General features: G+C 40.4%; 1 pseudogene; it reads left to right on the top strand.

Annotated features, from left to right (window-relative positions):
- The first annotated feature begins 1236 nt into the window (after positions 1-1236).
- LOC149230344 (calcium-transporting ATPase, endoplasmic reticulum-type pseudogene) lies at positions 1237-2705 on the top strand (annotated as a pseudogene).
- The last annotated feature ends 14487 nt before the right edge of the window (positions 2706-17192 follow it).

Below are 17192 nucleotides of genomic sequence, written 5' to 3'. Positions count from 1 at the left end.
AGTAGAGGAAAACCCTTGATGGACCCTGGGAGGAACTTGCACAACACCAAGGCCAGGTTGTAAGAGTTTCTTTGTTTCGTTATTAATACAAACTGGTTTATTTTTCTCAATAGCTTGTGTTAATGAGTTATTTCATGTGTTCCTTGGTCTGCATGTTGAATATATGTTTTATTATATGAAATGCAAGTGCTTGGTAATTGTTTGATTGTTTGTGGTTGCGGGAATTGACTTGAAGGAGGAGCTCATCCGGATCGTCAAGAACGGACTTCAACAACAGCGTTTTGGAATAAGGTAAGCCTAAACACTTGTAGTTTTCATGTTGTAAAAGGTGTATTTAGAGAAAGATCACTCCATTTTGTCTTGTTTGTCATTAGAATGTCTTAGACTTCTAGGAAGGTCAGTCGTGTCCGCACCCTTGACAGATTCCGTGTGACACCATGCAACCACATAAACAAATGCATGCAGCAACTGAAAGATCTCAGCACTTCACAGCATGCCGACTTACAGGTATGTGTCTAAACCGGTTCCTCTATCTGCATCAATATGATTTGAAAGTGCATAAATGAATGAAATGGTGAGATTAAGCCAGGAATCTAGCAAAATTAACCCAACAGTGCCTTCTCTAGCGCTCAGCCAGAAATCATGCAGTATACGTGGACAGTCGACTCATATGAAAATTAAAAAAACAGGGAGTGTTGGCCATTTGAATTCTAGTGCAACTGATCTAGAAGAGAACATGCAGTTCATGATAGCACTGCAGTCTGCATGTGGCCACGTAACCATAGCCACTTCACTCCCTCACCACAAATCATGTCGTAATTGAAAAATGCTCGGCTGACTCTCACCACCCACTGATTCATTTGCACCTATAACGTTGTTAGCCAAAGTACGCGTCCTCTGCTCCCACAATCTGTTAACTAGTCATCCTCCATCGGGTTTTCCACCTGTTTTTGAAATTATCCCGCGTATCAGGCTCGCTCAGAGGTGCAGGGGCACTCTACAGGCATTTCTATAGGAAGTCGTCTACAGGAAACGCAGAAAACAGCTCTGCAGAAGGAAAACCCGAGATTTTTGTCAAAATTCAAGCTTGAAATGAGAAAAGTAGTTAAACCTCGTGTCCAAGGTTACCAGGGTTCTTGAAAGTATTGATTTTGGAGTTTTTCAAACGCATTATAGATCTGTTAATGGTGGAGCAATCTGTTTGAATTCAAAATCTGATCATCTATTTCATAGTCCATGGAGGACAAGATATTCCCTGCTTGGTCTAAAACTATTGGAGAATGCTTAGAAGAATATTATGTGAGCTTAGAGAATGGTTTAAATTCTCATGAAGTGGAAAAACGTCGTCAAATATATGGATGGAATGAGCTCCAGAAGAAAAATGGTACACCTTTGTGGAAGCTGGCGGTGGAGCAATTTGATGATACAGTTGTTAAAATACTTCTGCTGGCAGCTGGCATTTCATTTCTTCTCGCATACTTTCGTGATAGTGTGTCTTCTGAGGAGGGCATAACATCCTATGTAGAGCCCCTGGTCATTCTCCTGATTCTCATCCTCAATGCCATTGTTGTAGTATGGCAGGAGAATAATTCTAAGAACGCTTTGGAAGCTCTCAAAGAAATGCAATCTGATCATGCAAAGGTCTTGAGAGATGGACATTATGCTGTAGATCTTCCCTCCAGAGAACTTGTTCCAGGAGATATAGTGGAACTGAAGGTGGGAGACAAGGTTCCTGCAGACATGAGAATTGTGTCCCTCAAGACATCCACCTTTAGGATGGAGCAGAGATCCCTGACCAGAGAGAGCATGCCTGTGGTCAAAAGAACATATCCAGCCACCTTGTGTGACTATCAGTTGCAGTCAAAAGCATGCATGGTGTTTGCAGGAACTACAGTTACCAATGGCTGCTGCACATGCATTGTTGTGAGCACTGGCATGTTTACAGAAATAGGTAAAATTCAGGCACAAATTCAGGAAGCTTCAATGGAATGTCATGATACCCCTTTGAAAAGAAAGTTAGATGAATTTGGTGAAAGACTGACAACAGTGATTGGTGCCATTTGTATTCTTGTCTGGATCATGAACTACAAATATTTTCTTTCATGGGAAGTCATAGATGGGTGGCCAAAAAAATATCAGGTTTTCCTTTGAGAAATGTACGTACTACTTTAAGATTGTTGTTGCTCTGGCAGTTGCTGCTATACCAGAGGGATTGCCTGCTGTGATTACTACATGTTTGGCTCTTGGCACTTGTAAGAGGGCACAAAAGAATGCTATTGTGCGTAAGTTACCGAGCGTGGAGACTTTGGGTTGCACCACAGTGATTTGCTCTGATAAGACAGGTACTCTTACAACCAATCAGATGTCTGTCAGTGAGTTTATAGCCATAGGGCATAGTGCTGGTTCACTTAGAGAGTTTACTGTTGAAGGAACAACATATAATCCCGAGGATGGAAAAATATTGGATTGGCCTGCACATAATATGGGGGGAAAATTGAGAAACTCTGGCAGAAGTTGCTGCAGTTTGCAATGATGCAGGGATATCTTGTCAAGGTCACCAGTTCCGTGCTGCTGGTATTCCCACTGAGGCAGCCTTGAAGGTATTGGTTGAAAAAATGGGAGTTCCAGACCCAATGGAAGGTGATACAAGTGCCATTCTCAACAGTGGCATAGTGAAATTGGGCAATTGTGATTGGTGGATATAGAGATCAAAGAGGCGGGCTTTATTGGATTTTGATTGTGATCGAAAATCCATGGGTGTTATTGTCATGGAACCAATGGGACAAAATCGTCTGCTAGTGAAGGGCGCCATGGAAAATTTGCTTGAAAGGAGTGCTTTTCAACAACTTGCAGATGGATCAGTTGTTGAATTAGATGATGCATCAAGGGAATTTCTCTTTAGGAAGTTTCATCAAATGAGTTCAAAGGCTTTGCGTTGTTTGGGACTTTCTACAGGAAGTTTAGAGAAAGGGCAGCAAAAGGCGAAATTGGCCGAGATTTTAGCTAGGGAGGAAGCACCTGTGCTGGCCACCCTAAGCACATCCATCCCCTCCATGAACACTCTTTTTTTTCAGGGTTCAGACACAATTTAGTCATGGTTCAACCTTCTACAGGAAGCTACAGGACTTTCTACAGGAAGTTCTGTATTTTTACCAGAAACATCCTGTAGAAGCCTTTGGGCAGGCCAGAATCAAGTATGGAGAGGGATTTGAAGCTTGAAGTTTGTTGAGGAGGCATGCAGCCACTCTTTTCTTCCATCCTCCACTGATTTCATCTCCTTTCACCACCATTGCCACCATCAGATTGAGTATATTTGCACAATCATACCAAAGCTGAGAATTCTCTAGAAAAAGGAGCAAGTAGTGGGAAGAAGCAAAGAGAAAAGCATGGTTTCATGACAGAAAAGAGGACATCACTTCAGAAGCTTGGGATGACAGGGAGGCCACCAGGCCATCAAAGATGAGGAGATAGATTGGTTGCTCAGAGGATGAGAAACACTTTCAGTAGGGGGTGATGATGAGCCCCAAAAATGGATAATTATTTGGTCTCATTCAACCCATAATTCGACTTAATCCACCATTCTCATTAGTTTATTTCATGTTTTTAATTATATTTATGCTAATAGAGTGAATTGGGTTAGTCATTATGCCAACAAGTCTAATGTGTGCTTTGTGTAGCCTTTTTGGTCAATTTGGAGACAAAATCAATGGTTGAAATGAGCACTTGGCAGCCAAATTCGTGGAGAGTATTTTTAGGAAGGTGTTCCCCTCATTTATGGGCCCTTACCTCGAATTCTCCACCATCAGCTCAGAGTTCAAGGGCCACCAAATCAATCAGCACAAGGGCAGCCAAGCAAGTCAAGTAGGACTGCTGTTAACTACAAGTCTTGGGCAGCCGAGTCCCTAAAGTTTAGGAGGACTATTGGGGTCCTCAATTTGTATAAATAAGAAGGCTTAGGGCCTCATTTGGGTTAGCTGGTAGTTAGTCATTTCATAGTCTTGTTGTAGTCATTTTGTAGTTCGATTTTTAGGCAATAGATTAGTTTTGTTGTCAGCTCATTTTCAAGTTCTCCTTGTGGACAGTTTTGATGTAACTCTTCATTTTTTGATCAATAAAGATGAATCCAGCTTTGCACAAGCTCTAAATCTCTCTTAGGAGGCTGTAGATCTTGGGGTTGGTCCCATCTCAAGCGCCCAGTACCTCCTTTGTTTACCTTTATGTGTCTTTGCTGCATTCTTAGAGTAAAATCTGCTATTTAGATTTAAAACTTGTTGTGTTATTTAGGTTGCTTTTGATGATTAAAGTAGATTTTCATGTTCAGATTGATTTGCATAGATTAATAACATAAAGGATCCTTGGAAAAAGGGGCTCAAGCACCTCTGATCTTACCTCTCCCTCAGTGGGATCGTGAGTTGGGACAAAGGTGACCTTTCTGCCCACAAAAACGTTGTTTTGCTTCACCATGCAAGTATTAGTGTTGGATTCTTAGTTGTCAAACTTGATATCAGTTTTTACTGCATGCTTAGGGTTATGATTGCTTAGTTCCATAGTTATTTCATCTGACTTTGTGCAAATAAACTTCTGTTCCATTTCTTTTGCTACTATCTAGGTTAGATTAGGTCAAGGTAATTAGGTTCTTGATTTTCCAAGTCTTCATTTGTTAAATTCGAAAAATAACTTGCAGAGCACCTGTTATCCTTCTCTATCTACACATAATCCATCAGATAATCTACTCCAACCCTTATTCCATGATTCGTACCCTTCATTTGCCATACTTTCCCCACCTTTCCCTAATTCCTACATTCTTGTGCATCATCGCTTCCTCCATCCTTGAACAAATCCAATCGCTCCTTAGCCTCATCCACCAAGTCCTAGACCTCTTCACACCCCTATTTCACCCCCATACTCATTCCTCCCTCTTTTTCCCTCCATCCATGCTCCAAAATCCCATTTCGAAACATCCTGTAGAAGAATTACAGAACATCCTGTAGAAATCCTGAACATCCTATAGAACCCATGAGACTTCCTGTAGAAGCTCATAAACACGGTTTCTTGGCAGCCAAACTTTGTGAGACTCTCTGGAAGGGTGTTAGGGACCCCTTAGACCCTCTATGAACCTTCCCAACCTTTCCCAAGCATTTCTCCTCCTTGATCCACCTCTGCACAGTCAAAAATAGTTAGAAGCACATGCATGATAATTCCAACAACTTAAACAAAAATACAAAAAGATGTTTTCTTCAGATAGAGGTAGTCTAGACACATGTATTTTACCTTCATAGAAGTAATGGCATCTCTTTTATTAGTTTGCATGCTCTCCTTTATGTCAGTAGGACTAGCTGGTAGAATTAGGGTTTGCTAGGGTTTGCGTTTCTTTTTGGCTTTCAGTTTCTTTCCGCAAGTAGATTAGCTTCCTTTGAGTTAGCTTTCATCCATCAGTTAAAAAGCTTCTTCTAAGAGCTCATCGAAGTTGGCTTAAGCCCCTAGCAGTCTTGTGCTAGCTGACCAAGTGACAACTGCAGCAAGAGCTAGTACTTGTGCATACAGCACCGTCGCTTCCAAGTTTGTTACGAACTACCGGGTTGATAAAATTAAAGAAGGGAGTTCCAGGAGTTGTAGCATTATTGCTACAATATTGGGGCCCACCAGAGTTGTCAAGGAATGCATTTTTTTCTTCCCTAGTTGACTCATTTCTTTTTCACTTTTTGCAAAAACAAAATATTTTCATTAGGCATATTCAAAAGTAGACAATTGCATTGCATTATAGTTTTCATTTAATCATCAAAACAAAACCATCTTTCTTAGAACAATTAGGGATGAGTGGATTGATTTCCTTGATCTCATGAGTAGAGGTGATGTATACCAATTATCATTTGAAGAAATTTGTGAAACATGTAAACACATATCAAGAGGAAGGGAAAGAATAAGTCAATCAACATCAAGATCGGTAAGTCAAGCTAAACTTGGAAATTTGTTTGATGACCTTAAAACATAAATTCTTAGCAATCTAACCGAACAAGTAGAAATGTTAAGAATACAAAATGAGAAAAAATAAGTTGTCTGTGTTGTCCATGAAGAATCACAAGATGTTAAATGTTTCTCCTCATTACTAAGGTTGAGGGAATTTCACTAAACATCTCCTCTTGAGATCAATGGTATTCACCATAGCTCAGGAAGAGTATTGCAAAATAGAGATTATATTGATCTTATTGAAGGACCACATCTAGAAGAAAAAGATTCAAATGAGAAGACCACAAAATCATGGGTTGCACTTGATGAAGAGTAGACATCAACATCAGAGATCGAGAGAGCTCCCTCATGGTTACCATCAAATCCTCCATGTATTCAAGAGGACAATCAACAAAAAGAGGAAGATTTGAAGCTCATGGTAGAAGAAGACATGAAGAACGATCCAAATAAGCAATCAAGCCAAGGGCATGAAATTTATATTGAGGTTTGGTGCCATATAGTCACTAAGTTGCAGCAACACTCTCTTCTTCAATTGTGCTTGATATCATTAAAGTCAAAACATTTGATCACTCAAATGAAGGAACATGTCAAAACATACATTTCAAGTCTCCACATCATTTTTTCTATCATCTTGATGTGCACATGGCTCCATTGGAAGTATTCTTATACTTGAAAGTGATTTTGTTTTTCAAGAAGGGTAGGGTAGAAAAAGAAAATTGGAAAATAAGAAGAAAAAAATCTTAGGTGAAAACCTTCTTTGAGGCACCTGAGATTGGCTCATTGATTGAAAACCTCCATGAGGTGGTCAATAGGTTGAATAAAAAGAGAAAAAAGAAAAATATCCTAGGTGAAAACCTCATTTGAGACACCTAGGTAGATCTACTAGTTGAAAACCTCATTGAGGTGGCTTGTAGGCCTAGAAAAAAAAAAAAAAAAACTTTGCTCCATGTATCTCTTTGACAAATGCATGTACTCTCCAACATCTACAAGAAAAAAAAAAAAACCAAGTTGGTACCGAAAGAAAAAAATGGTCAAGCCTAGTCCAAAGAAGTCAAATTTTGACTTTCTCCTCCTTTCCTCAAATGCTCCAACAAGGTCAAGACCATGCCAATCCATCACCCTCATCTATTTTCACCATCCACCCATCATTCTCAAGCTTCTACCATTCAGTTTGCTTTCTGTCCTAAAAAACTACAAGATGCTCTATTTTAGTACAGGATACAAAAATACATATAGCAGAAATATGTTTTTGCCATAACTTGAAAACCATGGATCAATTTGCCAAGTTATTTTTGGGGAAGATGTATATGGATGATGGTAACATGCTCAAGTAGTTTCAGCAAATTCCAATGCATAGTTTTCCAGAAATAAACCTCCATCACCTACAACCATTTTTGCATTTTCTAGATATCCATGCATCCATTTAAAAATATAATCATGTGGAGATGCATAGGGATGATGGTAAGATGCCCAAGAAATTTCAGTGAATTCTAGTGCATGATTTCCAAGAAATCAACCTCCGTCACTGTTATAGACATTTTTGTGCCTTACAGCTCTAAGCATGAAATGTCCATAAACCAAGGGATCCTAAGTCCCTAAAAGTCTTGTTCCAACCCCTAAAGGAACAAGGTCAACAAATTACAGCTTCTCCCAGAACTTCTCCACCAGAAACTGCTCAGAATCAGTCAAATCAGGATCATTTCAGCTGCTCCACTGGCTAGCTGCGTTGCATAGCACCTAGATACACTAGCTAGGTGCATTGCAACGCACCTAAATGCACTACCAGGGTGCGTTGAGTGGGAAATGACAAATGGCAGTGCCATTCCGCGAGGTGGAAAGACAATGGAAGCTTCCAGAATCTTCTCCAATGACACTTGCCTCACTGAGTTCGAACAAGGATGAGTAAGAGGCTCTTAGTCTCCAAGTGGAAGCAAGAACTGACAGAGAGAAGCCACTAGTAAAATCATAAGCTGACTCATATTCCTTGCATACATCTATATATGGATCCCTCATCCTAGAGATCCAGGAGGCTGGAATTTTGTACATTGCAGAGAATTGCTGTTGGTTTTGAGATAGATATCAGAGTATTGGGTGATTTATGCTTTGTTGGAGGTGAAGAGGGGATTCTTTGCTGGGAGGTTGATGCTGGATCAGGAATCATCGGTTGTAACTCCTCCTGGATCTTCTTGTTATATCAATAAAACTATTTGAGTTTCTCCTACATGCTTGTGTATCATTGATGTTTGTTACATTTGTATGTTTAGCTTAAATCTGATCCTAAGCTATTTATGAATATAAATCCATGTATTTGTGTAGTTTTCTTCTTCTGTGACCTTACAGGAACTTGGTGAAGCTGGGCAAGTAAGGGAGCAGGTAGCTGGAAGCTGTCAAAGAGGAGAGAGATTGGATCAAAGGACTAGCGCAAGACACAGGTTGGTCCATCCTATTCCTCTTCGTTTATAGTTCATAAAGAAGAATATGAAAGTATTTTTCTCTGTTTGTTTGTAAGGTCACTGTCACACCTTAGTGGGATAGGGTTGTTCTCAATAGACACTTTCCCATTAACAAAATGGCGACTCCGTTGGGGAAGATTGTCTAGTTAGTTTGTTTGTGTTTCTCTTGTTGTTTGTTTCATAAACTTAGAAGTAGCAATCAAACTGCATTTGCCATTAACAAATGCAAAGTAGACATCTGCTACTTCAATCCATTCACTGGATCTGTTCATGATCTGAACAGCTGATTCACAAATGATCTGATTGCCCTTTGTGATAGCTCTTACACCTCCTTTAAATCTACCCTCTGATTGTGCATTACTAATTGCTTTTACTCGGCTAAAAACCATATATTAAACTACAAACCGTGACCCAGAACCCAGATAGAATTCTCATTTCTGCCCCAGCGCAGGCTCTGTGAAGAGGTTCTGCATTTCAACGCAGTTCCTGAGAGGGCTACCTGCGCTGCAATCCAGTTTCTCTGTGTAACAGGTGTGCTGATCAGCCTAGCCTTGTGCAGCTGAGGTTCTTTGCTTCATTTTTTCAATTTTGTCTCTGATTTTTGCAGCCTGTGATCAGTATATGTGTCTGTTTAAAAACCCCTTTTCTTTGCCTTAATTCTGCCTCCTTTGTACAAAAATACTGTAGATGTTTTTGTGTGTTTGTTACATCATTTACAGTTTTCCATTGCAAAAGTAGAATAGTCATACTGTCGTCCTTTGATTTAGATCTGTCGTAACTGTCGATTTTGATCTTAGGAGAAAGTTTATTTGCTGTTGACAGTCGATTATGCTTTTACTTTTTCCTTTGGTTTGAATTTGTGACTTTCTAGTGTCGAAATGAGTATTTATTTCAAAATCGTAAAGTGTCATAATCATCTCTACCTTTTGATTTCAAAAAGAAGCTTGTTTGTGTTTGTCACTTGAAAGAAAATTCAGATTTGTACATCAACTTTCTTTTTAGGCATCAATATTAAGAAAGTGAAAAACAAATACATGCACATGTGCATTTGCATATTGACAGTCTGTTTGGCTTGATTTAGGAAAGTGCATTTATAGTGTGCTCTTTGCTCTTTGTGAAAAGATTGTGTCTTTCTTTTCCCTTGTAGCTAGGATTTTCATTGCTAAAAGAGATAAAAGTTTGCTTATCATCTTTAGATTGCATTTTAGGAATTACATCTACATCTCGTGGTGAACCCAAAAGGCAAACTTCATAAGAAAGATCAACTTAAAATAAATTGAATGAATCTAACAACGCTTTGGAACTTAACGCACAACATTTAGAGGTCTAGGCTAGAGACGTGTTCTGGCGTCGTAAAGCCTGGTAACTGTTGTCCTCACTGATGGTTGGGTGATTCCTCCACTTTGAGACGATAAGTGCCAATACGAACTTGTGCTCCCACGTATCGTCGAGTATATATCGGGAGACCCCTATAGGCTTAAAACCTTTTATCCATAGGAAGCCGTGTCGGCCGCCCTACTAATCGCAATGCACCGAACACACATTCGAGAAGATTGACTGCCGTACCGTAAAAAGTATTCTGCAGTTTTGCGATTGGTTTGGTACTCCCTCTACCTAGATCTCCAGAGCAGTCCCTTTTGTTCCTTTTCAGACTCCTTAACAGAAAAGGTCCATCTGAGCACTTGTCACTTCAGGCTCATTAAAAATCGAAGGAGACTAGAGTCATCTTTTGTTTTTTCTCGACTCTTAAAAACTGAAAAAACAAGTTGTGTCAAAGCGTCTAAAATTTATTTTAAACGAAATATTCATTACCCTTTTGCTACGTTGATCTTAGGTTGAGAAAATGGAGTCTACCAACCAAGGAATTCCCCTTGGTGGAAATCCTAGTCCCTTCTCCTCTTGGGGAGATGTTGGTGCACCCCATATGGCCACATTGTCTCTTCCAGGACTGACAATTGGCTTGCCGGTATGGCTCTTCTCAACCAATGTCGTTCAGAACACCACTATTCCTGAACAATCGAATCAGCAATTAGACGAGTCCAGAGTTGCCCACCAGCCTTCTACTTCCTCTAATTCTTCCTCTCCTCCTTCCTCTTCGCTTGATGGAACTGGTAAAGCTAAAAACCATGTTCCTAAGGAGAAGAAGGAAAAGAAGAAGAAAGAGAAGAAGAAGAAGGAGCCAAAAGCGAATGGGGGAAAACGAGTGTCGTCTAACGAAAACCCACACACTGCACCGACCAGGCCTAAATCGCCATGTGTCATTTGCAAAGGAGACCACTTTCACAGAGATTGTCCTTGCATCCCCCGGATACTAAGGGATTGGTCTCCTCGTTTGCACAATCCGGTGTCATCAACCTCTGGTGATCATGTTGAAAACACACCGTCAACTAGTGAAAGTGAAGCCCCAGGACAAAAAGGGAAAGCTAGATTTCCTTGTAAACTGTGTGAAGGCAATCATGCCGTCCACCATTGTCCCTTCTTAGACAAAGGTAAAAGAGTTTTGGATGATCGTCCGGTTTCACTGTTACGACTTCCTCCTGGATATAAAAAACTCTTGCCGAGTCTGTCGCTAGTTGAGAATCCAGCTGGCCCGCTCAAGTGGTCGGCTGAAGCGCCTATCATTGAAGATAAACCAGCTGAATCCATACCAGACGAAAGTCAAAAGGTCGAGGCGGCAGTTGACCCAGTCTTGCCTTCAGAGGTTTTATTTTCAGATGATACAGTCACTGAAGAGAACAAAGATGACACCGTCCAAATTCTCTTCATCAACACAGACTCCGATGAACATGGGGGCAATATACCCATGCCTTTACCGCAGGAAGGATTTCGTCAGAGCCATACTCGACCGTCTACTCGGTCCCACCTCCAAGCAACCTAGTTGTCTCCTTCGACTGGAATCAACTAGGCAGACCCCGTTTACCAGCAAGCATACCATTCCGAATTATCGTTCAAATATATAGAATGATCATGGCTGGTACCATCATAGATGAGGGGGCTTCTGTGAGTATCCTTTCCTCTACTGCTTGGAAAGCGCTTGGTTCACCATCGCTTTTGCCTGAGATGAGAAATCTGACAGGCTTTGATAAAGGAACCAGTCGACCTTTAGGAATCCTTCCCGATGTGCCCATAACATTGAGAGGGAAGATAGTTCACATGAACGTAATGGTAGTTCAAGGACCCTTGGATTATAACCTACTCCTTGGATGAGACTATATTTATTGCATGGGAGCCATCGTCTCCTCACTCTTTAGAGTAATATGTTTTCCGCACGAAGGAAGAGTGGTCAAGCTCGTGGACCAGCTTTCATTTCCCGGATCACGCATAGCAAATAGTCATATACCATCCCTAAATGGTCTCTTCATGCAAGAAATGTCTCAATCCCCAGTCCGTCCTCCCGATAAGCGCGAGTAATTCGGAGGGATATGACTGAAACCCAGGGGGCATGCATCCTGGTCTGCTTCGGCAGGAAAACTTCGGGTATAGGGTAGGTTTCCGCGGGAGAATATGACTAGTTTGTACCCCGTCCGTGATTGGAAGAGGGGTTATTCTAGAATAAGATTCTCTTGTCAAAGTTATGTGAGTTGGCGGGCATCGTTGCTCACCTTTGTTTATCTCGGTAGACATCGCCGAAGAAGTGTTTTGTTTGCACCGCGAATAGAACAATCTTTGGGTAACCTGTAAGAGGTAGGCCTCTCCTGATAGAACAAATGTTTTGTCTGCAAATTGAGGGGTACCTTGAAACCATATTTTATACCTGGGGGCATGCAAACCTTTTGGAGTGCAAGCAAAGAGCGATTATTTATCTGTTTTTTGGATTAGTCGTTTCCTAACTTGCATAAAGAAAGGATGTGGGGCAAAAATCTAAAAATTGCCATTTTTATATGAGGCATTCTTATCATACGACTGGATTAATCGAGCAGTTTTAGCACATAGTTCAAGCTCGTTAAAAAATAAACATAAGACATGAGCAAATGTTTCCACCCACGTTTAAGCTCGTTAAAAATGAACTATTCCCCGGTAAATAACCACCGTGAATGTAACATTTCAGCCATTAAAGCCTTGGTCGTGTTTTCACTGTCGCCTCCACTTTTCCATTGGCCGATCATTCACCTCCATTTGATTGTTTACCCATTTTGAGGAACAGCTGCGAAGAGTGATTTCACTAGCCATCCTTGTGACACTGCCGTGATTGGAAAATTCCAAACCTTACCTAGAATCAGCTGCTACCCATTTTATCACTCGTTTCTCAAAAGGACGAGTCTTCTTTAAGCTCTTTTCAACTGACTCGTAAAATATGAAAATATTGCCGAGTTTTGGCCTTCCAGCTCGTTAAAGCGATGGGAAGTGCTATCCCTCCTCTAGATTTTAATCTTTTTGGACTGGAGGGATTATTGCACAAAAAGATCGAGCACTTGTTTTGTTCGGCTCGTTAAAACTATCGAAAATTCATCCCTTCTGTATTGTTTTATACTTTTTCGGACTTAAGGGATTAGATGACGAAAAAGGAATTTTGGAGTTACCTTTATGTACCTTTTTAGACTCTCTAAAAATGAAAAGGACCGAGTTATCTTTGTCATTAAACTCGTTAAAAAGATTAATAGCGACAAACTTGTCTTTAGACGAGAACGAGTTTCACTATCGCTAGGCTCGTTAAAACATAGCGATGGGTTTGCCCGAAGGGAAAATTATAGAACAAGCATATGTTATCCTCCTCAAGCTTGACAAAAATAAAGAGGTACTGGTCAGCAATGACTGGGGAAAAATTGGGAAGAAAACTCAAAGAATCTTTATTGGTAGCAAGTCGCTCTTGAACATGACACTTCCACTCCGTGCCTGAGTCGGGTTGGGTTGTTTCATTCACCGGTCACATCACCATGGTCATGCCATACCATCCACATTTGGGGTAAATGCTACCAATCCATCACATAAGTGTCGCTGACATGTTCAAGAGAATTCATCCAGAGAAGTCACCTGTGTCCCATCCACTACCATACATTATACTTCATTCTTTCATGACCGCCATCCTGAACCATATATCATCAGATCGTTTTCACCTCCATCAAAATCATTTGCTCCATTCTGTGTCATTGATGTGGGATTCATTAAGGCCCTCCTTTGATGGATCACTTCTTGTCGACATCAGCTCATTATCCAAGAAGTTGATCTAGGAACACCCCCTTCAGTACTTTGAAGCTTGCATGCCTCAATGGCAAGTTTCTCACTTCCGGCGATAGGTATACATCAATGACCTTCGACCGAAAGATTTTGCGTGGTGTTCGATGCCAAGTCCTTTATTCACACCACGTGAATTGTACTACAGTACCTTGAGGGTCATCACCATTATCGGTGATTCCTCTCGCGCTTGTTAACAGTTTACATCATTGACTGGTAATCAAGCGATGTCTTTCCATGTTCGACTTCAAAACATTTCTCACATGGATCGACTTGTACTTCGAGTGAAGATCAGATGAGATTGAAGACCCCGGATCTAGTTTCATCCATCCGGGTTGCGATATATATTCAGGAAAATAAAGACATTGAAATGTACAACATTGCAGCACAGATAATCATCCCACCAAAGGATGATGGCTCTATCAGAATCATCAGTCTACCATCACGATTGTCTGTCCTATGTACATGAAAATGAATTTATAAAGCTGAGCATGGGAATGCCCGCCTCAGCTGATCATGAAAACAGTATGAAGATAATGTATTGTATTATATCTTATTACAGGTCTCCTTCCAACATTGAAAGAACTTCGGATCCTCCTAATAAAGCATTTCACCCGATAAATGGCCTCATACTTTAGGGGGCAACTGTTATAGACATTTTTGTGCCTCACAGCTCTAAGCATGAAATTTCCATAAACCAAGGGATCCTAAGTCCCTAAAAGTGTTGTTCCAACCCCTAAAGGAACAAGGTCAACAAATTACATCTTCTCCCAGAAGTTCTCCACCAAAAACTGCTCAGAATCAGTCAAATCAGGATCATTTCAGCTGCTCCACTGGCTAGCTGCGTTGCATAGCACCCAAATACACTAGCTAGGTGTGTTGCAATGCACCTAAATGCACTACCAGGGTGCGTTGAGCGGGAAATGACAAATGGCAGTGTCATTCCGCGAGGTGGAAAGACAATGGAAGCTTCCAGAATCTTCTCCAATGACACTTGCCTCACTGAGTTCGACCAAGGATGAGTAAGAGGCTCTCAGTCTCCAAGTGGAAGCAAGAATTGACAGAGAAAATCCACTAGTCAAATCATAAGCTGACTCATATTCCTTGCATACATCTATATATGGATCCCTCATCCCAAAGATCCAGGAGGCTGGAATTTTGTACATTGCAGAGAATTGTTGTCGGTTTTGAGATAGATATCAGAGTGTTGGGTGATTTATGCTTTTTTGGAGGTGAAGAGGGGATTCTTTGCTGGGAGGTTGATGCTGGATCAGGAATCATCGGTTGTAACTCCTCCTGGATCTTCTTGTTATATCAATAAAACTATTTGAGTTTCTCCTACATGCTTGTGTATCATTGATGTTTGTTACATTTGTATGTTTAGCTTAAATCTGATCCTAAGCTATTTATGAATATATATCCATGTCTTTGTGTAGTTTTCTTCTTCTGTGACCTTACAAGAACTTGGTGAAGCTGGGCAGGTAAGGGAGCAGGTAGCTGGAAGCTGTCAAAGAGGAGAGAGATTGGATCAAAGGACTAGCGCAAGACACAGGTTGGTTCATCCTATTCCTCTTCGTTTATAGTTCATAAAGAAGAATACAAAAGTAGTTTTCTCTGTTTGTTTCTAAGGTCACTGTCACACCATAGTGGGATAGGGTGATTCTGAATAAACACTTTTCCCGTTAACAGTCACCTTCAGCCATTTTTAGTTTTTCTCGAGATCCGTGCATCCATTAACCAAATTGTTTTTATGGGGAGGCGCATAATGGTGATGAAAACATGATTAGAAAGTTTCAGGTCAATCCATTCTACCGTTTGGGAGATATGGACAAAACAAGTCAGCTACAAAAGGTTGTCGTCAAAACCTACAAGATTCCTTGAAAACCTACAAGATACAGTACAACACCTATAGGATTAGCAATGAGTAGTTTTAAAAGGGAGAAATAGAGGTTGGCTTCATGAAAGAGTGATAAGGAGGTAGGAGCTGAAATTTCCCACATTTTTCCAAGTCAAAAGAATATAGTAAAGCCTTCTATTGTGTTGAAAAAGATTGCAATCTAGGGGAATTGTATACACAAAATTTTCAAATAAAATTCCTCATCCATTAAATTTGATAAGGAGACATATATAACCCTCCAAATCCATCAGAGAAACATGACAAGGGGATTTAACAAGAGGGAACCCACCAACATAATGAGGATTCATCAACATCACCATTCAATACCTGCACATCAAGGAACAACATCAGAGGAAAAAAAAGAAAAACACATGCAGCAAATACAAGCAAGGATTTCACTCTCCAAAAAACAACATCTACAGGAAGGCCATTAGGTAGGTAAAGGTATGCAATATACTTGACCTCTTCTCTTCAGCATATTATAGTTAGAAATTTGTTGCCTATGCATGAGAGATGAGGTTTTATAAGCTAAGGATGGATCAACAGTCTCAGCCGCCTTCAACTAGTTAGTTGCAGCTCACTCCTTCACTCATGCAATATTGAAAAGTCAAATTATGAAGGGTGATGATTTCAAGGAATGAGGACAGCAGTTAAAAGAAGAAATTTTTGCAAAGGCCAAGTCACCAAAGCACTCCAAGCCCTCCATCCACTTCATATTCACTATATATTCATCATCCATCCATCTCATCTCATTCTTGGAAAAAAAAATTAGAGCATCTTCTCCATTTTCACAAATCTACACTACTCCCTTTGAGTCCTAGCATCATCATCCAATCCCTCTTCATCATTTCTCATCACCCCCATATAGCTAGAAGACCTTGAAAGAGGAGGAATGACTATTACAGGAAGGAAAAATGTTTCTACAAGAAGGAAGAAATGAACAAACTATGCTAAACCCCAAGATGGTAGAGCTTAAGAGAGACCTAATCAAAATAGAGAACTCCAAGGCCATTAGGCAGTCATCTAGGCCACAAGAGAAAAGAAGGCAACAAAAGGAAATAAGGCATTCACCATCAAAACAAAACTCAAACTATAGTGATGAAAAGATGTTTTCCAAAAGGTCTCCAATCGCTTTCTAGCTTTTGTCCAAGACCTAAAAATAGGAAAAGAGGTGTGGGCATCAAGTTGAGGGCCTGTCCTAGGCTCATCATATCATTTATGTTCAAAAAGGGTTTCCCTTAGTTTTAACATGGTTTCTTGTAGGTTTCTTGTAGTTTTGACAAGAATTACTACATGATGTCCTAGTTCTCATCTAAATGCATTTTGAAAGTGTTAGAGGTATCTGAATGATGGAACAAAGTAGCAGAAGGTTGATAAGGGTGTGGAAGACCTTGTCAAACTGAAAAATATTCAAGAACCCATCTTGAATAAGGGGAAGAAGGAAAGCTAATGGTCGCAAGAAACAATGATTATTCTTTGCACAAATATGTTTTTGGGCTTTCCCTTGCAGAACTTGCAATCAAAATTCTTAATGCACAAGAGAGAGGCCACCCGGCCATGGAGGAGGAACAATTAGGTCACTAAGTTGCTCAGTGGATGAGCAACACTTTCAGTAGGGGTATGATGGGCCTCTAAATTAGACATAAATTAAGGCCCATGCCTCTAAATTAAAACATAAATTAAGGCCTATGACCATCCTTCAA

Source organism: Pinus tabuliformis, chromosome J (assembly GCF_031772625.1).
Source record: "Pinus tabuliformis cultivar Carrire ecotype Pingquan chromosome J, CPIR1, whole genome shotgun sequence".
Taxonomy (NCBI): domain Eukaryota; kingdom Viridiplantae; phylum Streptophyta; class Pinopsida; order Pinales; family Pinaceae; genus Pinus; species Pinus tabuliformis.
This window is presented reverse-complemented; position numbering and strand designations above follow the sequence as displayed.